Genomic DNA, 26059 nt, shown 5'->3' with positions numbered 1-26059 from the left:
ACTGAAGAGGCCCAGAAAGGACGACGCTACGCTACGATTGAGACGATGAGATAAAGACTGCATCGAGGTACGAGCTGAACAAGGTCACAAAAAATGATTTTTTGGAGTGCTTCGAGCATTGGAAAAAACGTTGGCACAAGTGTAAAATATCTAATGGGGATAACTTTGAAGAGGACAAAATAGCTATTCATGAATAAATAAATAATTTTTGAAAAAACACAAAAGTTGCAGTACCTTTTTAAAAGACCTCGTATATACACATTAAAACACGAAAACACGCCTTATGGCGAACATATACTTATTCACATGGAAATACATACAGAAAAGGGATTGGAATACGTATAAAATACGAACACAGGAGAAGTGGGGAAGGTGGAATCGAGTCAATTCCAAGTGTAAGCATATTTCCTTGACCGGGACTTGTACCACGGATCTTTCAACTTGCCGAGCCTCAAGTATTCAGTAAAACCGGTTGCAGTATCACAGGTATGCATCCCTGCATTTCATTTAGATCTTAGGAGCAAGAATTATTCGCAGTTTAGAGAAACCATTTTCGCTAAATCTAGGTACTCACTAACTCGGTATCACAACTCCTGGATGTGAATCCGAAATTGAAATGCTTTATCTTTTAAAGTATACCCAATGGCATGGAGGAATGTATTAAAACTATTAAATATACATGTTATAATGAAATTTCATAAACACAGGTTCACCAATATTCAAATTAGAGATAGCTTACCTCAGTATCGAAGGGTTAATACGTTCTTCCGCTGACTCAGGCTGTAAACCTTGCGGCGTTGGAGAAACGGAAGGGCTTCTACCCATTTGAAAACGGGAGAAATAAAAAGAAAATTTTGAATTAAAGGGCAATTCAAAAACGAAACATGATTAGAAATTATTTTAATAAGGATTATATGGCATTATTGTACGGAAAATGAAAATATTTCATTAAAATTTAACCATTTAATTTTTTAATAAAACCATGCTTTTAGAGCTATTCCAGGACGTAATATTTAAATCTTATAAAAGTATATTATAATTATATTTAAACTTATAAATTGAAAAAATTCGTCGAAAAGCTAAATGAAAGCAAATAGTTAATTTTAGCTTATGAAAAAATATATGGTAACAATTTAAAGACTTGTAAATATATTTATTTAAAAGTTGACATTTTAGTGCCTGAAATAATGGAATTTGCCACTAAATCCTCAAGGAATGTAATTACCCATTCTCAGGCATATGAAGGACCTTTCTTTAATTGTAGGCTAATGCCGACGCCGACTTTCTCTCCACCCTTCATCCTTTCCTGTCCATTTATCATTAAGACAAAATTATTTAAACTACTGAAATTTCCTTTATAACAATGGAGCCCTAGTTTCTACTTAAGTTAATTTAAATTGTTAAAGTAAATTTGCTGCGAGGGAGGAGCAGGTAGTGGTTATCTGCCGAATCAAACAAGGTGGACAGACTTTATTGGCTTTAAGGCCAACCACGAGGACTGAAATACCACGTGAATTATTATTCTTAGCGTTTTACTGGGTTTGGTAGGTTTTGGACTCCCAAAATAATTATTAGCATGGTATTCCCTATCTCGTGGTTGAGTTTAAGGTGGGATCGAGATGGTGCGGTGGTTATCGCACTGACTTCCCACCCATAGGGCCCAGGTTCAAATCCCGGCGGTATTGAATATTTTTCAGTGGTATCTCGATCCCTACTTGAGGTGCTTTGTGGAGGGCACTTTGAGTGAGTACGTCGGATAGGACGTTAAGCTGCAGACCCCTTGACACCTTTCTTTAATTGTAGGCTAATGCCGACGCCGGCTTTCTCTCCACCCTTCATCCTTTCCTGCCCATCCCTACTGGCGCAAATGACCTTAGCTGTCGGTCGCCTCCCCTAAATACTACTACTACTTGAGCTTAAACCCATTTCGTCCCGTTCGCCTGGTTGGTTTGGCAGCGAACAGTTTTTTGGCTCCTCCTCAACAGAATATCTAGATCGAACTTAGGTAGAAACAAAGGCTTCATTTATTTTGAGTACGAGTCAAATTCCAAATGCCAATAGTTTTCTGTTATTTGTTACACACTGAGAATTCTAATGATATCATAATTGGCACAGCAATCACCACACCTAGTTTCACGATGTTCTCCGGTCAAAATATTCTAAATCAATTTTAAAACAGATACAGCAGTTAATTAAATAATTATGGATTTAAAATAAAGGTATTGGTTTAAATTTACCCATTTAATACTTGAATTTGACCACTCCGTTTGACTTTACCGGGCTTACTAATCGACGTGGATAATATTTTTGGGAGAAATCGTAACCGTTTGTAATTCTGTAGCTTGTTTTTAACAAATTTTACAAAAATGTTACACAAATATACGACTTGGAGATAAATGAAAACTCATGAACTCACCGGGCACTCACGATATCATCCAGATCCTCACATCCAGCCAACCTCAATGGGTTCAAGCAGAACCTTTGGTCCACGGGTGGAAGCAGGAAGGGTGCGGCTACCCTTTCCACCCGCCTCCTTCGTCGGCGCGGTCGAGGACGCGGGGGAGGACTCGGAGTCGGGGCCGGGTTGACATGGCCTACTATTCCTTGTCCTCGCCTTGAAATTGGAGGAGGTGGGTCCCTTACTAGACGTCCGTAGAAGGCTTGATTGAGCAGTGTGTGTGGGGATTCGACGGCGCAGTCTTCGTATATATTGAATCGGGGATGTATGAAATTCATCGCGTAGCTATTTTGACAAACAAGGTGCATAGAAGTAGTTTGATAATAATATTTGCTACCCCGCAAACAAAAGGATATGACACTAATAATAATATGCATGGGCATTAATTATTTTGAATTTTATTAACTAATATTTTTTCAAGTAGCATAGCAAAATTCATCCAAATATATTAATAATCATGTGTACACGAAAACGAGTACACATGTGTATACATATATGTAAATACATAAATATAAACATTTATTTATATTAACATATATTAATATATGTATGTGTATATTTACATATATATCAGTATTTACCACTAGGTCAACGTAAATAAGTGAAATACGTTATTAATAAGATAGGTACAGAATTTTCTTCCGTCAGAAGTAATATTATTTACATGTAGAACTTTAAGGTGTTCGTCAGTTTTCTGTAAGAGGCGTGTCAAGAAGACAACTTACGTTTCAACCTGGCGTAGCGGTCGGCAAGGCAAGAGCCACCATCTTGGTGTCTAAACGTTCATACTCTCAGTACAAATCCTGCTATGATAGTGTGCAGACTGTAGTTATTCTACTTTGCTCATTAGGAACTGTTTAAATGTGCGCTAAAATAGAAAATTCCGCGAGTTGTGAAGCACGATCTGTAATTAGGTTTTTATTGGGGAAAAATCGCAAGTAAAATGAAATTCATAGGTAACTTGGTGAAGTGTGCGGAAACGGAATGATGAGTGAAGGCGGAGTGAGGCAGTGATGCATTCAGTTTACAAATGGCGGCACCAATATTTACGACGAGGACCGCAGTGGTCGGCCTATACTTGTGACAGATGAGCTGACGGATGGCCAGTTCTTGAACATCATGAACATTTCTCCGTTTTCTCTTAAACTAACAATATCACTGACGCACAACACTCTCACTCATCAAGTAGTCGGTACAAAGCACAAATGTTCCAAGGAATGTCAATGAACAGCTTTGAAGTTTATTTCCAGGAAAAACCGTATCACTAAAACAAATTTAACATTTGACGGAATTTCCGACTGTATTATTCATTTTGACTCGCTAGGGCAAACAAACGCGAAGCGTTACATCCTACGAAACACTGTAGATCGAAGCACACTGCATAGTGTGTGTCAATACAGCAAACATTTAGATAACCTCACTACTTCGCTCGCAACATGCAAATGGAGGTTACTTTCTAGACAGCGGTCGCATAGGTACACTTATAAATTTAAGTCATGTTCATTACATATAAATCTTCCTAAACGATAAAACTTTTCAGAAAAGTAACAACTTTCCTTCCACATCATACAAAGAAAGGGGACTTCAGAGGAAAGCACACTTCATACTCCACTTCACTTCCTTTACATACGACACAGAAGTTGAATAAATTTTAAAGCAGCTAAAATAATCCATCTTCAATTACATGATTATTAGATAAAATGTAAATGGAAAAGCAATCGCATGGATACAAATATAAACTGGTCACTTCAAATAAAATAATACTTATGCGTAACAATATTTAAGTTATACTCGTGCACATACGAGTATAATACTATAGCACTATTAAAAGGGTGTTAGTACACTCAAGCCTAAAACAATATTGTAAGTTTTATTTTGTACCAATGGCATTGGGTTCCGTGGTTATACTTTATAAAAAACAAAACACTAAAAAAAGTAAATATACCTTTTAGTATGTCAATATAATAAAGATCAAAATGTATCGCGAAAAGAATTATCTCCAGTAAATATGCTCTTCCCACTACTACTTCCCACTAACCTGAAGGCAAAAAGCTTCATACCAAATAAATATCGCGCCTAATGGTTCACGAAAAGTATGAAACAGTTTTCCATTTCTGTATAACTATAAAACTATATATAAGTTTATTAGATCTCTCTGAATAGAAAAATTATTAATTTATGTTAGTCTATTTTCTTAATAGGAATAAGCTACTTACCTTAAATAATTTCATAGTCTTCAGAATGAAAAAGTATTAAATTTGTGAACACCTCGAATTTTGTCATTTATGTCATCTGCTGTTCATGTTGGGAGTTTTTAACATTGTTTACTAACATAGGAATGAGTTGAAATGGTTACCATGCGAGATAAACAAAACAATAGCGATATTATTTCTGTTCTGATAACAAATCTGAGATTATATCTACTATATACCTCAAGTTTGAGTTTATTTGCGATTAAGTATACATTGAAAACATTCAGAATTAATTATTTTTATAAAACCCATGTAAATATTTTGGAAATGAAAACTTTTACGAATGGCCCATTAGTAGCATGCTAGTGTATAAGAAATTAGCATTTAGAACTTAGTTTCATTTTATTATGTGATAACGTTTTTTTGTGATTAATTTTCTAGAGCGATTTATTTTCTTAGATTTATTATGGCAAAATATACTTTCGTGTGCACACATAAAATAGAACAAAACTTACTCGTATTTTAGTTAAAATTCAAATTGAAATTTAGAATAAGTGTAATTTTCATAAAAGCACATCTGCTATATACCCTGTATACCGGGTTGGTTTAATTGCTTTATATTTTTCTTCAGTTCTTTATGAATTGTACTAGTTATCATATTGTCCATGAACCGATTTATCTTCCTCTCTTTAGTCAATGATAGCCGATTGCTGAACTACTTATCCTTTTGGAGAAAAATTAATACTACAGATGGAAAAAGGCTAAAAATTATTCTGTAACTGTTAAATGCAGAAAAAAGATAGTTTCTATTTACTGAAACATTTAGGAATGAAAAAGGTTGTTCATAATTGAATATTGAAGCATAGAAGTGAGGAAATGGCAAAATATACCGAGGACAATCTCGTGCATGGAGTATGAAATAGAAAGTTTTTTTTCCATAAAATTGGATTAAAACCAAAATTCATACCAAAATTCCAAACTGATGTATTTTTTATGACATGGTTTCAAAGGCACCATTCAAGACGATTTTATGTTAAGTAGACCATTTCCAATAGGAGCATCGACTGCAAAATTCTTAAATTTAATAACGATATACTCTTTCAAAAGATTGTCAGGAAAAAAGTGTTGGACTGACTGAGCTTGGGTAAGGTCATGTTGCTAAACTGGGCTTTTCCAGCGAGTTGTAATAAATTCGCAAGAGTTTGCATAGATGCACTGTACTATTAGTAGAGGCTCCAGCAGTTAGAGGCATCCCATCACTTTTGAATTTAGCTATTTAAAAATGTGTGATTTATATAAATCATACTAAATTTCGTCCATTCAATGCCAAGATCTTTACTAGTTTATGCAGAGAAAGAGAAAATGATCGTGAGCATCTCCTTCACGCTAAGAATCGCGATTTTTATCAAAAGGAAAGGTTTTGAAACTTCTTGAAAAGGAAATCGAAACATATTCATTTTTCTTGACCAGCATTCACTATGAATGGGAGATGTTTTATAGAAATTTAAATAGAGAATTTGCGAATTATATTTCCTAAGAAAGGTAACTAATAAATGTGATATATTCCGTGATTTAAATGAGTTGAACCTAAAGTTCCGGAGCATCAGAATAAGTATGTTTAAAGTTCATGCAAAAGTCAAAGCAGCCATTAAAACGTTATGTTTGTGAATAAAACGAGTTAAAATGCACAATATTTATATACGTAAACTGAAATATTAGTGATGTAAATCGATGCTCATAACTTAGTTGCCCTCTCTGTACCAAAAGAACAACTTGTTAGACTAACGCCAAATAAAAACCCATTTATATTATAACATAGTTCTCTCCAAGCTACCGCAATGGTGTGTGGCAATGGGTCATTACACGCCAGACCATTTTGACCCAAAATATTTTGCCCCCTAGAGAGGTCGGATAACGTTAATCTGATCCCTTTTCTATCATTAATTGGAAAAATGACGTAAAATCTGTTTTGCACTTAATCTTTTTTCATTTACAACATCCATCCTACCGTAGTACGATAGAGCTAATAATAAATTTACAACACCGTTTCTTAAGAGAAATCCTTCGAATTTATGCAAAAGATTTATTCTGTAATTTAACCTGCACTCCGAGTGTGATTCTCAACCTAGATCCTCTAATAATTTTGGTAATTAGATTACTTTTGCCTTTATTTGTCATACAATAGTGTAAAGCGGCAGTTTTCCACTTTTTTTTAATTATTGGAATTCCTTAAAAACGTCAAAAAAGGCAAGCGTATTGTAGGAATGAAATTGACTTCTTTTAATACTGACATTGGTTATGTTAAAGGAAACAACAGCAGTACGTTATTTTACTCCTTTATTACTCATTTTTTAAAGTTGGAATAGCTAATTCTTAGAATTTAAAGATGCATAAAAAGTAAATTTTTATAAATAAACGGGCTATGGAATTTGAATTGCAAAAATTTATTTTACATTTAATAAATATGCATGTGCAATGCGATAAATTGTTATTTTTTTGTTCATCCATATTTCGTGCAGATAAATTAGTTTCGTATGCGAATTGTTTGCTGGGAATATTTTAAAAATTTTTACAATGGTCGGGCGAAAAAAATATTATATGGATTAACTGGTCCCCAAGTCAGCAAATTGTAATAACCCTGTCTACAAAATTTGGAAACGCTGGGTTACAGCTCAATTTGCTGAAGGGAATTACAATATCCGATTTTGGCGCGGAAAAGAAAAGGTGACATGGCTCAACTGGAACAAGATCCACGCGTAAAATATCGGAAATGTCGTTATTTAACATGTGCTACCACCCCATGTTCTGCACGAGGCTCACCTGATGGTTGAACGTCAAAATTCAGGTGAAGGTTATAACATTTTCTATTTCCTTAGACAAGAAAGTCAACACTTTTGAATCTCTAATTCTCCGATTTTTTATAGTTTATTCAGAGTAATCATTATCAAATTTAGTCAGTTTATAATCTATAAGTGTCAATGTAAAACATTGGGAAAATCTTATCTCAAACAAAATCTCATACATACAATTCATCGCATTTCATTGGACCGACACCGCAAATTCAACAATGGAACAGGTGAACGAGTTTGGAAATACACACCACAAATTTCAATCCCTAACTCGGGAAAAAGGTATTCGCGTCATAAACATGACATTCAATAACTTTGTTGGCACTTCTAACCCAATCGGATATATTTTATCAGGATTTTTTTTCTGTCCGAAGTCGTGTATTCAGGGACCGACCAAAGCAGAGGTAAATATGCTAAGTAATACTCATGTCTATTAAATGGGATGGATCTTTTAGAGGTTCTGAGATTTCAATGATATTTTGCTTAAAATTTAGTTGTACACTCTTACAAATCTATTTCTAAATATAGCTGAAAGTATTCGCACGTTAAATGTTAAGATGGCCATATTTTAAAAATTAAAATGTCAATTTAATGAGCACAAAAATTAAAAAGTGCAAATTTTTAATATTTTAACTTACACAACCATTTTTTTTAATTACTCTTCAGTAAGCAATCATCAATACTTATTGAAAATAGTTGTACTATCCCTACTGGTTGATCTATCATAAAAAATACCATTAGTTATCCTACTAAACCATTCATTATTTCTAAGACTGGTCGTAAATACTTAATACATTCGTATACTTACCTAGTATTTGGTTATCGACTAATGTTTTCTTCTGTCCAAACCAGAATCTGTTGTGCCTTTTAAAATTGCCCTTTACAAAGTACAGAGTAACAATAAAAAATTTAAATTAAATGATGCAAAAATTATATTGGATATTTTCCCTAAGTGATGTTCCCCTTCGGTATGGAGATACTGATTTAAATTCCTCTAAAAGTAGCTATTTTGGCAAGCATACTGGTTAAGACTGAGAATTAGATTTTGATGAAAATCTCAAGCTAAAATACGAATAAAAACAATTAAAAAGCTACATACAAGGTCTGTAAATTAAGTAATGAGACTGGCAACGTAGCGTTTGATCTAGCAACACTGGAGGCGCTTTGCTTGGAGGGGCGGCAGGGAAACATGTGATCCGACTTCATTACGGGTTTGAACTCTCTCGAGGCGTTTGGTTGTGTGGGCGATATTTTTGTGAAACAGTTATTTCTATTGTGTTCAAAAATGAATGACATCAATTTCGAGAAACGGTGCGCTATCAGGTTTTGCTTCCGACATGGCACAGTGCGACGCAGCTCAACTCGTGCTAAACTTCAGCAGGCCTACGGAGATAGTTTTTCGTCAAGTGCCCAGGTTTTTCAGTGACTTAAGGCATTTTCAGAAGGAAGAGAGTCGATTGAAGATTAATCTTGAAGCGGAAGGTCTTCAACTTCAAGAACCGATGAAAATGTCTCTTTTATTATTTTAATTCAATTATTTTAATTTAATTATCGGAATTCTTCAAAATTGCACCCACGTGCTTCGCACGTGCACCTATGCCAGCGACTCTGTCAGCCTCGGTACATCTGCTGGGAGGCGTCGATGGGCACTCGTTCACACACCTCGTAGGGGCCTATTTTACGTTTTATGTAGTTCCAAATTGCTGCCTTTCAGGCAGCAATTTGGTTGAATTTTGAGAATAAAAAGGCTTCGGAAAAGCCTTTTTATTCTCGAGAGTGAAAAGAAGTCCGGTGTCACATCAGGGCTGAAGGTCAATTTTACAGCCGTCCATGAGATCACGCGAGACTGTCATACGAGCAGCCTTTTGAACTAGTGACAGCACTTTAGGAATCATCTTGGCAAACATCTTTCTCATAGCTAAATTTTCTGTAAGAATACGATGCCTTGTGTTTTTCGGAAAATCACAAAGCATTAGCGCACCATTCGTTGGGATATTGCTTCATCTCCGTAGGCATCCTAAACCATGATCATGGGCCTCCGAACCTGATTTTCAGAACTTAAACAATTTTTCATCTCGTACCGTTGCTCCATGGAACGTTATATCGTATATTTGTGACGCGACCCTCGAACAGGGGTCCAGATTAGCAGCAATCCGCTCACTGTAACGATCCACAGACGACTAATGTGGGTCGCGTTGCTTTCCCAAGACCTCACACCAACTTTTCCATCCAAAATCGCTCCACCCCATCCGCCCGCGTTAGCAGGAAAACATCATTCTACTTCAACGCAACAATTGCTCAGTGTAAAAATCATTTGGCTTGGCCGGGATCTGAAACCGGATCCCTCAATGTCCAGTCGAGTGCCAGTTAAGCTATCGAGGTATCGTCCTGTTAAACTCCGAAATTTTGGGGGCTTTAAAGGAACAAGATGTGACGAAATACCGTACATACAATGCCACAGGCATTCGTAGTCATGCACGACGCGCCACAGTCCACGAGGTTAAAGCCAACTTTAAACACTTAAACTGTTCATATCTTGACAAATTCCAAAGAAACGGTGGGAGATGCCGCAACAGTAACTTTTAACGGAGTCATCCGCTACTATGCATTGCAATGCAACAATATCACAGTGTAAAAATCATTCACCTCGACCGGGATTCGAACCCGCATCTGTCAATGTCCAGTCAAGTGCTTTAGCCAGTTAAGCTATCGAGGCGATCTCTTAAACTCTGAAATTTACGCTCTGAAGTCGTTGCATTAAAATGCATATTAGGGGATGACTCCAAAAAGACCCTTACATTACAGAAATTATATTGAAGACAATCGCATACAACCAAGCTCTAGATGGAGGAAAATCCACATAGGCGGGAATGGAACCCGCAACCCTCTGGGTTGGTAGGCGAGGACGTTACCCCGCCGCCACTGCGGCCGGCAAAATGCCATGTCTCTAAACGAGCGGTGTATTATATCTAGTGCGATGTAAGCCAATTAAATATTTTTAAATAGACATAATCTCCTCGGAAGCTGCTACAGTGACATGCAGTGCGAAAAAATAGCTACATCGATGAATGATGGCAGCAGCAGTTTATATGCAATTGTATATGCAATCGTATATGCCTTCTAAAATATTTTCTGGTCTGTGTTTTCTCAAATTAATTCTAATTCATCGTGATATAACCCTGCACTCGTCTCTGGATTGTGTAAACCAATTTTATATTAACAGAAGTGGGTACACAGTTATATTCACTCATAAATTTTTATCGGGATTTGGAGAATAGGAAGAGCGCCTCAGAGTAAATACAATTTGTAACAGGTTCCAAAAGGTAAACTTGCTTTCCACATTGGAGCTATCAGATGACCGTATGCTTTAACTACTGGCACAACAAGTCAACCACACAGGCGACACTCGATATAGAATTCGGAGATTCAATGAAGCGGCCGATGTTTCATTATTTCCCCCTCGCTCAGATGACCCTGCAGGGGTAAGTCAACACTTTTTCCATCTCGAATCACACCGCGGGGTTATCACGCTGATCCCGTCAACGTAAATTCACTTGGAACGCAATCGACTTTTTCGAACGTCCACTAAATCAAGCGAAGCCAAAACCGTGTTCGACGGGGGACAAAAATTTTGCAACGCAGAGAGTGCTCCACGTACCACGTCCCTTTGCAGTGATGGAAAAATTGCAAATTATTTGCAAATGTTAACGAAACCTTTGAATATTTGTTTGTACCTCACTTCCTTTATGAATTATTTTCAGCCTCCCTTTGGTAAAATTTCAATAAAGATTGTTTTAGCGATTGCCTGATTCCCAGAGCACTGCACAATATACATTTATTACACTGAATAACTATATACTAAATCAAATATTTATGAATGCAAAATGAACCAGAATCGGAGAAAAATTACTACGCATTAAGTATTAGAACTATGTATGAAATTTCGGTTATGGCCATTCTTTTAGACCGTTCAGATTAATTAAAGATATTGTATCAGGCTCTTGTTTCCATTGCTTAGTGAAATGAAAGCTAAGTATGCTACATAAAGGACATTAATTTGTCCGGGACAAGATTTGGAGTAGTTTATATGATCTCCCAATCTTATGTTATAGCAAAGGTCAAGAACTTAAATGGAGCGCACGTCAAAACAAATACCATACATATAAAAGGACGGATGATTTAAAATGTAGACATTTGATGATGATTGAAAATGATTAAAAAGACTTATAATGAAAAAATGAATTTCATAATTATTCAATTTCGTTAAATTTTAAGCACTTTCAAATTTCAGTAAAACCTCTTTGTTCAGTGGATTAATTAAGTCCCGTATCGACTAGTGAACGCAGAAAAATTAAGACTTTCTCAAATTCAAAGAAGAGCCCTTTTTTGTAATGGAATGGTATAATTTTAGGAAAATAATATCGTACATTAATTTATGAAGGCAAAAAAGATTACCTTGATCGTACTCGTGAGTAACATGATACATGATGCGGAATTCAGAAACATAGATATTTGTTCATTTAATGACGGTGTAAGTAGGATTACATTACATGTATATGCATTTTTCATTCATTAGCAAGGAGCCTGAAATATACTTGTTCATAGTACGGTTAGAAAATCAAAGAAATGATCTTTCTCCTTGTGGTATAAGGTTTATAAAGGCGGGATAATAATCGCTCAGAGAACTGTAGGAAAATTGGAATATTTATTACACTCTCTGAGGGGTCATTGATGTGGGATCTTTGGCGCTATTACTCTAAATAGAGGTGATAAAATGTCACTGAGTTTAGCGCTATGTAGGAAGATTAAACTTATAGGATATAAAATATTTTGTGATTGTAATGCATGCAAAATGCAAAAAATATATTTTTTTGCCCGTTGCGTCCTCACTCTTCAAATACATAGATCGGTCAATAATCGGTTCATCGGATCGGTTAATTATCTATTAAATTCTATTTCGAGCAATGTGGTACCTCATGTCAAAGGGTTTGTTCGTAAATCGGGCCTTATAACTTATGCACCGAGCAGGAAATTGTTTGGGTCGGAGCAATCAAAAGGAAAGAAGAAAAGGAATCCTATGAAAAGAAGTGAATTCCATAAAATTGTCCTTCTCCGCTTATTAAGATTATTGTCCTATTGCTTATGCTCGACAGTGTTTATAGTAAACACGCCCTGTTGAATATATAGTCATAAATACTTGAATTAAATTTTGTTAAATAATTCTAAGCGAGATTTGAATATGGGCAGATATTCGAAATTTTCCGAAAGTATATTGTTAAACTTTAATGCCAACAACATACCCTAGTTTCGATGTAGTTCGCGAGTTCTTTATGCCAAAATTACAAAAATGTAGGCAAACAATTCCCCCTTTACGGTGAATTCGATGTGAGAATTGAAATTAGCTATTGGTAGATGAGGAAAATAATCCTTATGGTAGACATAGGTTTTTAAAAAAGAACCTGAGTGAAGATGTAATATGACTGCCCTAATATAAATTTCGCACTTAATGCAGGTCGAGAAACAAAGTACCCCAGCACCACCTGGATTTATCTATTGGAAAAATATCGGATGGCAGAAATCCTACATTCCACATCAAACAAAACGGCAAACGTTGGTAAAATTTATTTTTCTCGATATTCCTAGTAGGAACAGTAACAAAGAATTCTAATGGCTCTAATGGTCGGGTGTTTGACTATCAATAGACGGATGGGTTTCTCTTAACATATGTTATAAAAATGCCCTATAAAATATGTCCCGATGAAAGACGTAATTATGAATTCTAGAAATAATATTTAGAGCACAAAGCAAAGTATTTTGCCTTTTATTTGTATTGGGTCCGCAGGAGGACAGCTCGACCAGTATACAGTTGAGTATATTTACTAGTCAGCACAATTAGCATTGCTATTCAATTGCTAAAAATTACACTCTTTGATGCGATAATAACATTGGGCAAAGCAGGACGTAGGTCATAATATTGAAGACATCCTTCGTTCAATTGCAAACAATACATATTTTAAAACTATTACTATTTATTTATTTTTACTAAAAAAAAGAGAGAGCATAACATTAATGATTGAAAATTCAACACACATCTAATACTTATGTGACTAACCTTCAAAATGTAAAGATCCAAATACTTGTACTATTCATTGGCAATAGGGCCCTTACCCAATCACGGGAATAGCTTTTTAAAAAATTACCCTTTTCTTACATTACTTTTCCCATTAATGACATTTGTGCCCCGGGGCGAGTTTTCTCGCTAACAATAAATCATTCTGGGACCCGATCGCCTATTAACTCTTTTGCGAGTGCGGCTGCATCGCATCAGTCAGTGGGTGCTATCTAACGCAGCCATCTAACACCCGAGGACGCCGGACCCCTCTGCGTTCCTCCTCCACTTCTCCTCTCCCCTCCCCCCCTTTGGTACGCCACGGACCCAGTTCCTTCCTCTTCTCCCCCACCCGCGCGACGATACAATGCTCCCTGCGACACGGCGTCAGGCGAAAAATAAAATCAGACCTCTCCACCACTCTCCCCGTCCATTTTAACATCCTACCGATATAGCGCCGGCTAATGAACCGCGTCGATAAATCTAGAACGTCAACGTTTGAGGCCATTAACTTTAATCATGTTGACGCGACCAGTTTGTCATTTGTTCCGAAATCGTTATCTGTTCTCCGAAGCCGTCCGACCGAATTTCAATTTTTTTTTACTCCTTCCCTTTCTTCCCTCCACCCCCTTCCCACCAACCCGTCACCGTCGCCACGAAAACTATTTTTTAATTATTTTTTTTTGCAATCAACCCTGCCCACCCATCGCTCGAAGGTTCGATTTTCCGGCCATTTGCGGCCTCTCAGATACTCCGTCATCTGCCGCTCCCTTCCCCCCCCCACGCCCCTCGACCTCCCGGGCATATCAAAACCAGGAAAAAAAATAATAATAAAACGGTCGTACAACTCTTGTCATCCACGTTTTTCACCCTTTTGTTGTCTTCGAAAATCACCCCTCCTTCCTCATTACGTGCCTTCTCAGGTTTCGGCCGACGGTTTTGATTTTTACATTGATCGGTCCGTATCTATCTATCCGATCCTTTAATTCGTGTTTGTCACTTCCCTTTGAGCGTCATACTTGACAGGCGTGCGTATTCCAATTCCACTCGAAACGAGTGGCTGTATTGATAGCGTACAAACCCAGACTCCGAAGTCTGGTCTTCGTAGTTATCATCGAAGTCACTCATATTTACATACTCTTTTCGGAGAAAATGATCTCAAGATGTTTCATAAGAACTGTTTTTTAAAATAAATCACCAATCCAGATGTTTAACCAATAATATAATAACCAATAATATAATAACCAACCAAGATGTTTCATAAGAACTGTTTTTTAAAATAAATCACCAATCAAGTATTTGTCCACGAGCATATTTCCACTGCGGAAAAAAGTATGCGAATGAGAGCACACCATGCTTCCCATTCATTAGTATTTGCAAAATTTCAATGTTCGTAAAATAGTTAACATGAATTTTCTGTCGAACGTCGTATTATTAAACTGCAACGTAGATATGAATGAAGTTAATTTCGGATAAATTGACTTATCCTGCTTGTCTCTTTGCTTAGCCAGGTTTTCAACTGTGATTAAAGATAGCCTATTGGAGGTTGTGGTAATGGTAGAAGTTTAATCATGAACGTAAGTCAAGGGAATATACTATTTTTAGAATCAATCTGAAATTTAATTTTATATTGATAACTACACGGAATAATATTTGTAAATGATCATGCAGAATAATGTAATGCTCACTATTTTTCGTGAATTTGATTGGCAAAATTAGGTAAAATCAGTCACCCCTAAAGGATACGAAGGCGAGAAAAACATAGGATAGTGGCATACTATGCTACACAGGAATTGAGGCCGAAAATTAGGATAGTTATAAAACACACCTGTTCATGAGCATTAGTACGAAGATGAGTTAAAACTGGTGTATAACACTTGTAACCTTCCGAGTAAGTTCCTTCCGAGTAAGTCATAGCCAAGTGTGAAGGAAACCTAAACATGGTCTGAACACTACGTTTTCGAAAGAACATGGAAAATACCAAAACGTGTTCATAGTTTAAGGAATGTAGTGCAGTCATAGTTTAAGGAATCATACTTTAACTCCAATTTGAACATCCAGGGTGTTCGCAATAATATGCTGAATGTATGGAGCTAACTATGTGTTAGTTCTTGAGTTTATTAAAGATCTTAAATTGCCGGTAGTTAATCTGATTAGTAATTAATAATCGCCACTAGTTAATAATAATCAGTTTAATAAATGCTGAGGGATGTAGATTAAACAATCCGAGATGTATAATAAATAGATAAAGATCGGAAATAACTTTACTCCATGCATAATTCAATTTACGAAAAAAGCACTGCACCCAGTTGACTCCTTATATCTTCCTTGATATTAAAGCTGAACGTCAAAATGTCAAGGGACAAGTAAATGTTTTAAAATTTTTACAAATAATAGCCTAAAATTATTTATTATAATATTATCCATTTATCTACGGAATATTTACTGTAATTTCCCATTGATTGTGCGCAATTGATGAATACAGCGCACTCGTATTCTTTGGTACCGGAGAAAATCCTTATACAATGCAATCGTACAGATTCCGCACGCACTATGCCATAAAAATGTATAGATAGCTCATATTCCATGTTTTGTTTGATAAAAGGCAGTATTCGAGCCAACCAAATTTTAAGGTACGGGCAAGTGTTAAATGTAAGCGTCGATTATACATATTTTATAAATGTATATGGCTCAATACCGAGCGATTTTATATTTTTCATTTAAAATTCTATTAAATATCATTAAATGTTAATTATATTTTATGAAGGACATATTTGTCTTTTGCCGTATCTATAATAAAAAAAACCTAAGAATAAACCAGAATCTCAATTGCTTCTGATTTGTGTGCAGGTGTACTGTCCTTGTGTTTAGTTTTTGCAACATAATTTTGAATAAACGCAAAGGTAACCCACAGAGAACAAAATTACTGTGCGGAGAAAATACTGCGCAGCGATAGGATAGAGAATATCTTACAGGTGATGTTTAAACTGTGAATGATACATTTTAATTGCGAGCAAGGTAACCGTGAAACAGCCATGATATTTAACGTTTGAGAGTAAGGCGTACGAGAAATGAGGAAAAAGGAGACTAGTCACAAGATGTTTCACAAAAAAATAAACATGTAATTAGATGCAGGATATACTTCTGGTCAAAGATCGAAAAAAGGGTAATAGAAACCTTTTTTAGAAAACTATCGAACTAGCCCATAATGGACGTTCTTTTAATTAATGCCAAGTGTAAGCGAAATTGTGTATTCACTCATCTTCGAGTGTTGGGAGTAATCTACCCTATGAATGTGAAGCTTAAGTTCAGAAATGTACACTATATGAAAGCAACTTTGTGCAGTGTGAATCCTAAACAATTTGGCATTATGGACGAGCTTTTGGTAGCTTTGATCTGCCTGCTTCGCGAAATGTTCATTTAATAGGATTAAAGGAAGCTTCCGTGGCTGTAACCGGATAAGAGAAGTCAAATTTTTATGTTGTCTTTAGTGTGACTTCCATTGGTGGGATACTTTCACCATCTGGTTGGCCCTGCCTAAGGAAAAAACATTCCCGAAAGAAACTTTCTTACAGACATTTTGATTTCTGCAAATGAGAGGGGTTAAGCAAGATATGATGGAATTGTTGATCGAAGATATTTGAAACAAAAAGGAAATCATAACTTTTAAATCCAAGATGTTTGTTAACAATAGGAATTTGCCATGCGCATATTACAGATTACGCAAAAAGATTCAACACTGCCAATAATTCCGGCTGGATTACCAAAAAAGATTCAGCCTCTGGATTTATTTGTGATGTCTTTTAAGATAAGATCCAAATAGGAGAAGTGGATTATGACTGGAATGAATAGTACTAAAGAATCCTGTATTCATTGCATTAAACATTTGTATTATGGCTTCAGAAAAAGAGAAAATGAAATTATGTAATGAAATCAAATCGATTTAAACTATTTCAAAGGCACAATACACAGTTTGAACTTTCTGCAAGTTTATTTGACAAGTTTGGAATTTTGTCATTTATCATTTTGTCAAGCGTACCAATTTTCTTTCTTTGTTTAAGCGTTTTTTTATAAATCACGCACGTGCTTTCTGTGAAAATAGAGCGCTTTTTCTATTTCCGTCATATTTTATAAGAACATGAATTAAACCCTGGTATAACATCACCACTCGGAGAGCTTCTTGAAGCAAATAAATCCTGGAAATCTTAAAAAAAAATACTTGCAAAATTTGTGAAGCAATGGCACCACTTTATTCAAGTTTACCGCAAGAGATAAAATTTGTTACTGAGTTAAACTGCAAAAGAGTGTATCGCTACAAATCCATGGGGACACAACGTCGGCTGCGGCCAGGAGCTTCACGGGGAGTGCGGAAAATTGAAAGATTCCTTGGGGATTGAAGAGGAAAGTGAAAGGGAGCGGTAGGGGAGGAAAGAGAGAGAGAGGAGGGAGAAGGGGGAAACGAGGTCGGACGTAGGCTCGAAATTTTATATTCGATTCGGAAAAGACGCGTAAAATTTACGGCGCAACCAATTTCGCCCGGATTTGGTACCTCTCATAGCGGCGGGAGGCTGAGTGCACAACAAGACGAACGAAAGGGAGAGCGAACGCTTGGGACGAGGCTAGTATGAACACCACGGAATAGAATTTAGGAGAGGGAAAAAAAGGAAATAACACGCATTTAAATGAAGCTACAGATTTTCCTGATGCTTACAAAATACTCAAATTTGGTGTGTATTCATTTTTACAAGTAATATTACGCCACGTTCATGTTTGCAATTTCGAAGAGAAAAATTTTTAACGCGGCAATTATTTGGTATCGATGGGAGAAAATGTTAATTCCTGTAAATGAAAAAGTTCCAAAAAACTCAGCTAGATCAACTGAAAATCAGCTACGATAAGAATATAAGCGTCACTTTAGACGCGTTATATTTGATAAAATTAGATCGCATCCTTTGATCAATTAAGAAAGCATCTAAGACTTAAGAGTTGTGATTGCTTTACCAATTTTTCATTTGCATCAGTACAAAATGTGTATAGTGATAGAACGCCCGAGTTTGTTTATCAGACCGAGGGAATTATTATGGTCCCAAATTATATTTGGACACCGGAATAAACATAGGCACAGTCACCGTTTTTTTCCCCCAGCATATTACACAATTAAAACAAAACCGAGCCAAAGTACACAAGATTTTTCAATCGAAAAGCAAAGTTTCATGATTTATTCAAACAAGATTACAATTGTATGATGTAGATAGGCATGCATGTGGGTTTCTGTGCGAGCGTTTGGGCATATGAGAAAATACATCTGACATTCATTACTATGCGTAGGCTCACAATTACGCATATATATTCTTTTTCTCCCCTGTATCTACATCTAAATTAATACCCCGCGAGTCACCAAAAAGGTGTGTGGCAGGGGGTGCAGCACCAGAAGGAAAGGGTGAGGGGATTGAAGAGGTGGGGGGAACCTAAATGTATATATCTTTATATATCTTTGTACATATATATTATTATTATTATTAGGTAATCAACCGGTTAAGGTAGGTTTTTGGGTGGACACAGCTATTAAATAAAACATTTTGTGACTCCTGGCAAAACACACAATCCAGCATCCTACTCTATATCAGGTCCCTCCTCATCTCGAAGTACTTTCTTCCTCCCTTCATCCCGTCCAACATCCCTATCTTGTTCCTTCCCTTTCATCGTTTGCCTAACATTCTCCCCTCTATCACAGTCTTCAACATCCCACTGCCGGTCAATAAGCCCTTCATCCACTTTTCCTGCCTCCATAGGATTTCTCCCAGCAAACCCCTCTCTTCACCCACCATACCAAGTACTACTTCATTTGTTTTCCTCTCGGTCCAATATATATATATATATATATATATATATATATATATATATATATATATATAATTTTATATAATTAATTATTTATAATATATAATATTATATTATTAATTATTTATATAATTCTGTTTAATTATGATTACTCTCTCTTGATTCGTATTATATAGATACAAGTAATAAATTTTTACATTGATTATTTCTATAAAAAGAATAAAAAATTTTGTGCTGAGTCACTGGACATATTTTAGTCGCTGCGTCAATAATACTTGCACTTTAATAATTTCGATGGCTAATTTTTTAATATAATAAAAACTCAGTTGGTCGCTAATGGATTAGTTGAGACAATATTTTTAAGAAAGAGTGAATTTTTGAGAGCTTTACTGTTGACAATGGCGTAAAAATAAGTTCATGATTATTTCGCCTTTTTAATATGCTTGACTCTATACAAAAGTTTTTCGATTTTACTGTTTTAATGTTAACATATCCTTGCCCTGATTATTCGGAAAATCTCAGATAAATGTAAAAAGCATATTCTTGTTTGACATAAGATTAAAATTTATATTCAAATTCAGTTTTGGTGTTATTGTTTACATTTTTGTTGCTTGTTTTGAAGCAAGATATGTGAAGAAGGAAACAGGTTAATTAACACAGATTGGAGGCTTTTGAAATGTGCGCTTAGAGAAGAATGAAAAAGGTCACGTGGACTGAAAAGAAAACAAACGAGGAAGTGGGTGATAGGAGAGAACCGTTGGGAGAAATCTAAAATTGGCAGGAAAGATAAGTGCAGACCATTTTGATTGTCAAAGAGATGTTGAAGACTGCAATATAGGTAAGAATGTTAGGCCAACGAGAAAGGGATAGAAATTGAGGGAGGTGGAGAAGTATTTGCAATTGAAGAGAGGCTTACCGTAATGTTGAATGTCAGGTGGTGTTTTGTTGAATGAGACAAGGGAATCGTCCCTGTTCCGTTTGATAGCTTGTAACCAACCATAACCTACCTTAATTGGTAGACTACCGGTAATAGTAATAAGAACTTTAACAAAAAAAGGCAACGTCCAACTACCCTCGGCCTTCTTGGGCCACGGCAAAATTGGATAAAATGAAGCATGCAAAAAATATTTCTCATTAAAAGATAGAATAATTGTGCAAGATAATACTACTTGAAATCGATTTGCGTTCATGAATCAACTGATGAATCGGAACCATTCCATTTCTCATACTTCGTGCCATCACATTTGGAGTCAATGAAAGTGGCAAACTCCAGTCGAAAGCTTGCTCAGATGAACGGAAATCTGAGTGAATCTTTTACTGTTACTGCTCAAGATATTTCAAAAGGTCCCTCCACCTCAGAAAGAAACTCTCCCGTCTGTTTTCCACCACAATGAAACGGGTTTATTACGTCACATTCTTCCCAAAACTTTGCATAAACTTCCCTTCCAAGTATTCAATTTCGGGAAGAGATAGAAATGAGGAAATATCAAAACAGGTCTCTTTATTTTTATATTTTTATCGAGGTATCCTTATGGTTTTTCGTGGTTTCGGGTCTTCCGCCGGAGTTGATGAGGGGAAAATGACAATAGGTGGAGACACAGCCTGAGCAGAAAATAAAATAAAGGAACCGGTGGTGGGAGGGGAGAGTGATGGGGACTAGTGCTTCCCTTCCACCGCTAGTCCCTAACCTCTTTTGCGTGGAGTCAGGGGGAGTTAGTTTCGGTGTCTGTGTGTTGGGGGATGAGAGGGGAAGAGAAGAGAGAGAATTGGTACCAGGGAGGAATAGGGGGTAACAGTGAGAAATAAGCGGTGTGAGGGGGCGTGGGGTGGGTGGTGGAGGGATGGGAAGGGGAACCGAGGGCTGGCGCGAGGCAGGGAAGGAATTTCATTCAAGGAGGCAAAGCACCCGTATAAAAAGACACGAGTGTGTTATTGAATACGGGAGGCATTTTCGATAACAAAAGACTCGATGGGAACGAAATGAGCCCACAATGAATTTGCAAACTTAATATAACGGTCGAGTGTATACATACATATACATATATTTATATTCGAGAAAAAGATGCCGAGGCAGCGTATGGGAAGAAATTCGTCGAGCATAGAGATTCCTTTATTGCTCCAATTCAATTTGAGCGTAGGGATGCTTCATTCCAAATATTTATCGAATCCATAGCTTTTCTCATATTTGAGTGGGATGGGAAATTCACGCGATGACTCGGCGTTGGAAAAATTTTTCATTTACAGAAAGGATGGAAACAGCATTTCGAGGATTTGTTTAAAAAAAACGCCTGGAGTAGGGTGTTATAGATTTTGAAAGACGGGATTGGACAAATGAAATGGAGAATTTAAATCCGCCCTCGATACTCAAGTACATGCTGAAATCGTAATCTTTCCTATCTCAAAGATAGAATAAGTTTACATACATATAATTTCATATACGAAAATAATTTTACGCAAGAGAGCCTCTCAATTTGTACAAATAATTTTACATAAGAGCAAGTTTTAATTAAAAATTAACTTTCATCATATAATAAGAGATATCGCTATTGTAATAGCTAACATTTTAATATGATATTTAATTTGAAAATGAAATAATTTCTGTTGAAAGAAAATTTCAATTAATATTTGGAAGGACATCAAATTTACTTTAGCAGAATTGACACAAATAAAGTGAATATATAAAAATAATGTAAACATACTCGACTTTGTATGATGATAATAATGGAACTAGAAAAAACAACCTTTATATAATGGAACCTTTGGAATTGTTCAGTGTCAAGAAGAAAAACGTCAAGGGGTGTTCATTTAAATGAACGAAAAATGGGATTAAATAATATTTTTCTAGAAGCCTTTTTAAAATGGCTATTATTTTGCAGCATAGAATATCAGAAGCAAATATTGCCAATTCATCAGCTCAGCCTAAAGTTGTGCAAGTGGTTCTGCAAAAGTATGGAAATAGGAAACATACCTGTAAATGGTAAAAGATAATTTCCTTTCTAAGCTGCCCTACCAAGTACGTCTTCCTTCTCAATATACGTATACACGTATTTTCTACCGAGTGAGATCATTTTCACTGGATTTGATGTTTTAACAGCTGAAACAGCGTGGATATTTGGTTATAATTTCATACATATGAACAATGAACATGATGTTTATCTCTGTCTGATTTCGTGTTGTTTAGCTATTTCCAAAATGTTACAGGAAAATCAACTCTACCTTAGGGGAGCAGAGGGGGAAATTCTATGACAAATTTTATAATTTAATGTCACAGATATTTGGATAATTATTATTCGTGTGATTTGTAGCAAGAACCGTCATTTTTGAAAGGCTTTGATATATTCTGTTCCTTTGTACATGAAATAAAATATTTATTTAGTGAATACATATTGTGATGAAATATATGAACCGGATATTTGAATAATAATGGAAAATATGTATTTAGTTTCTCAGGCGTACTTGCAGTAATAAGATATTTAAACTGCTTTATTAATATCCAATATTTGTTTATTTAAACTAACTCAAATTTATAAAACTTAGAAAATTGGAGCCACCAGTCAACTTCAACTGAGGAGGAGAATAAATAAATATTCAATGAAAGTTATACCGCTCACATGCATATTCGTGGGAGAAAAAATACAGATGAAAAATATTATAATTCCATTTAATGTATGAAAAATATGCATTCTCTCACTTCTTATCTCATTAATTATAAAATTACGAATATATTTCAACGGATTTGACGGGAACGGCTTTTTATGGAAAATTTAGCAAGTTTTATACTTTTTCTTTACTAGAAGAAAAATTAAAAATTACTGTAACTACTAATCATAAAACTCTATTCTTTCTATTTTTTAATCAAGCCAGTGGAGTGTCTCTATAATGCGATCATCGAACGCATTTAGACTACATCGTGAAAGCTCTCAGATTCATTGTCAAGAATAAAAATCATCCACAAATGAAAATTTATTCAAATATAAACAAATGGAATGCCATATCTGATGCAAAAGGTATAAGGATAAACATTCGATAGCAGAGCTTTATGGCCAAATTCTTAAAGATAACATGGTCACTTCTCGAATGATAACAATGCTACCCTCAATTGTTTGTCGATCCACATGGATCCCAAAATGCGGTCCGTGGTGAAATACATTAAAACACACTGACGCTACGCTGAGCACAAAACGGTGTGCACATGGGAAAACACCATATGAAGCACGTGCATGAGCGCGTTTTTCCTGTTGTCAATTCATAATACACTTAAACAAACGGGATTTATGACTATAAGGAAGACTACGAGGGAATATACAGGATATCAAATTGAGGAAGAATTCGGAGGGAAGTGTTGGAATAAACTAATGAGAAGCGTTAGCTGAAAGAATGACAGCAGTAGTTCATTCCTCACAAAGCATTGTGATTAAATTGATATTCATTATTCGCCTGCATGACTTCATCCCAGCAAGCCAATAGATAAGCCAGAGATCCTATTCCACGCTATCTGTATTCCTAGAAACCAAATCAACAGAGCTGCGCGATTCGCATATTAATACATCTTACAATGTATTCTACGACATCGACTTCTGTCGGAGGAGGTGAATCACTAATAAATATTGCAATTGGTAGGAATTAGTGTTATGACCACATTATTTTCTGAAAGCTAGAATTATTCTACTTTATGGTTTCTAAAATGTTTGGCCATGACCTGCGAGAGGGAAAAAGGGTCTCTTAAATCGGACAGGTCGCCAGTAAATTTATTTGAAGGTGATTCCAGCTACTGGGCACTTATTTAACATATTCTGAATATTTAAATATGGCATCAATATAATGAATTTTCCTCAATGGTTGAAGTACCAATGATCATACCACGCGTACCACCTTGTGCGGTTCTAACGGGAATAATAGCCTTCAAGCATTGAAAGCAAGAAATTTCCGGCCTACAATAGCAAAGTTGCGAAAATATAAAATATGTATTTAGTAAGATCAAACCTACTGCCATTAATGAAATATGTTATCCAACACAATGGGCATTTTTCGAGACCAAAAAGTACATTTCATTTGTGCAATAGAAGTAGGCTTTATTGTATGACGAGCGTTCAAGCTAATTGGGCTATGAAATTCAAGACAAAATGAAATAGCACAATGGATCTTTTGATTCTAAAACACGGAATATTTTCGTCACATTAAGCTTGAAACTGTAAACTTTATAAATAAGAGAATATTAGCTCATAGCAATCACGAGATTAAGGTATGGCAGATCATTCACTGAGACGTGAATGGACCACCGTTGGTTTGGAGTTGTTTGGGAGTGTCACTGATGATTTAAATAAATGTATCGGTGGCGAGGATTACGTCAGACTAGAGAGGGACTAGCTAACCTTACCGAGGGGTCGTTGGCGTGCCGGGAGCTCTAGGGGTGAGGGTAGGGGGGTGTGATTTGAGAGCTGCAGAAGCGGGTGGAGGATGAGGCGTTCATTCGGGTGAGTAGCGACAGGATGCGTGGAACGATGTTATTGAATCTGCTTGAACGGCCTGTTATAATCGGCGACATCGGCGGCCCAGGCCATAGACGGAGCATGGCGGTGAGCGGGCCATAATGTAACAACCAGAGGGAGAGGTCCTCCATGCACCCCGCGCCCTCCACACGACCAACCACCCTCTCCCCATATCGCATGTACCAACTCCTTTTTCAAAACCCTTCCTACCAACCCCGCACCCTCCCCCAACCATCCACCGTCCCTCCTCGGCATAACGGGCTCAAAACCACCCTTTGGCTATCCTCATTTCATTTCTCCTCCGTCCGGTCGCAACGTGGCGCCACCGACGCCCGCCCGTACTCTCTGCGTGCGGGCTATCTCCCTATCCGGTTTGCGGACAACGGTTTGGGTGAGGAGGAGCGCGGTGTGGATAAAAAAACTGAAAGGCGACATAGCCATAAAAGGAAGGGATCATTCTGCCACCATTCCCTTGCCCCCGGCTTCCCTTCCTGCGGTCGTTTTCCTCCCTACCTTCCCACACTCACGCTCTCTCTTTTTCCAACTCTTTCTCGCCACTTCCTTTATCGTCCTAATGTATCCCCTCCTCCCCCCACTAACGTCCTCTCCCTCTCTTCCTGGATGTCTTGCTGGCTCCGGGTATCGCACTTCCGCTTTATCCCTCCGTGGACTTCAGGCAGAGACCGCAGTACTGCGTTGGGCGTTGTAATGTTGTCACAACAGTGAAAAAATCAGCGTATTCCGTTCACAATGAATGCTCGTATATGCAAAACAGCGTAGGTAACCTTAAGAGCTACCACAAAACGGGCTAGCAAACTATGTTCCTCGGAAGTACTTGATCTAACAAACCTGCTTAACATTGACATGCTTTTATTGTTGATGTAATAATGTTTGAACCCTCCAACTAATACAACCTTCGTCTGAGAATTATTAAAAAACAATATTAAATATTGCGACAACACTCAGAGTGAGTATAATAATATTGTAATAATGAAATGTGGGTTTGTTTTATGTGCAAGGTATGGTGGTAAGATAAAAAAGTTTGAAAAACCTGTACCTTTCAATCTCATTTAAAACAATTTATTTCTGTTAGTATTACTAACGCGTTTTTTTAAATGATT

This window comes from Hetaerina americana, unplaced genomic scaffold, assembly GCF_022747635.1.
Source record: "Hetaerina americana unplaced genomic scaffold, ioHetAmer1.1.p SCAF_8, whole genome shotgun sequence".
Classification (NCBI taxonomy): Eukaryota; Metazoa; Arthropoda; class Insecta; order Odonata; family Calopterygidae; genus Hetaerina; species Hetaerina americana.
This window is presented reverse-complemented; position numbering follows the sequence as displayed.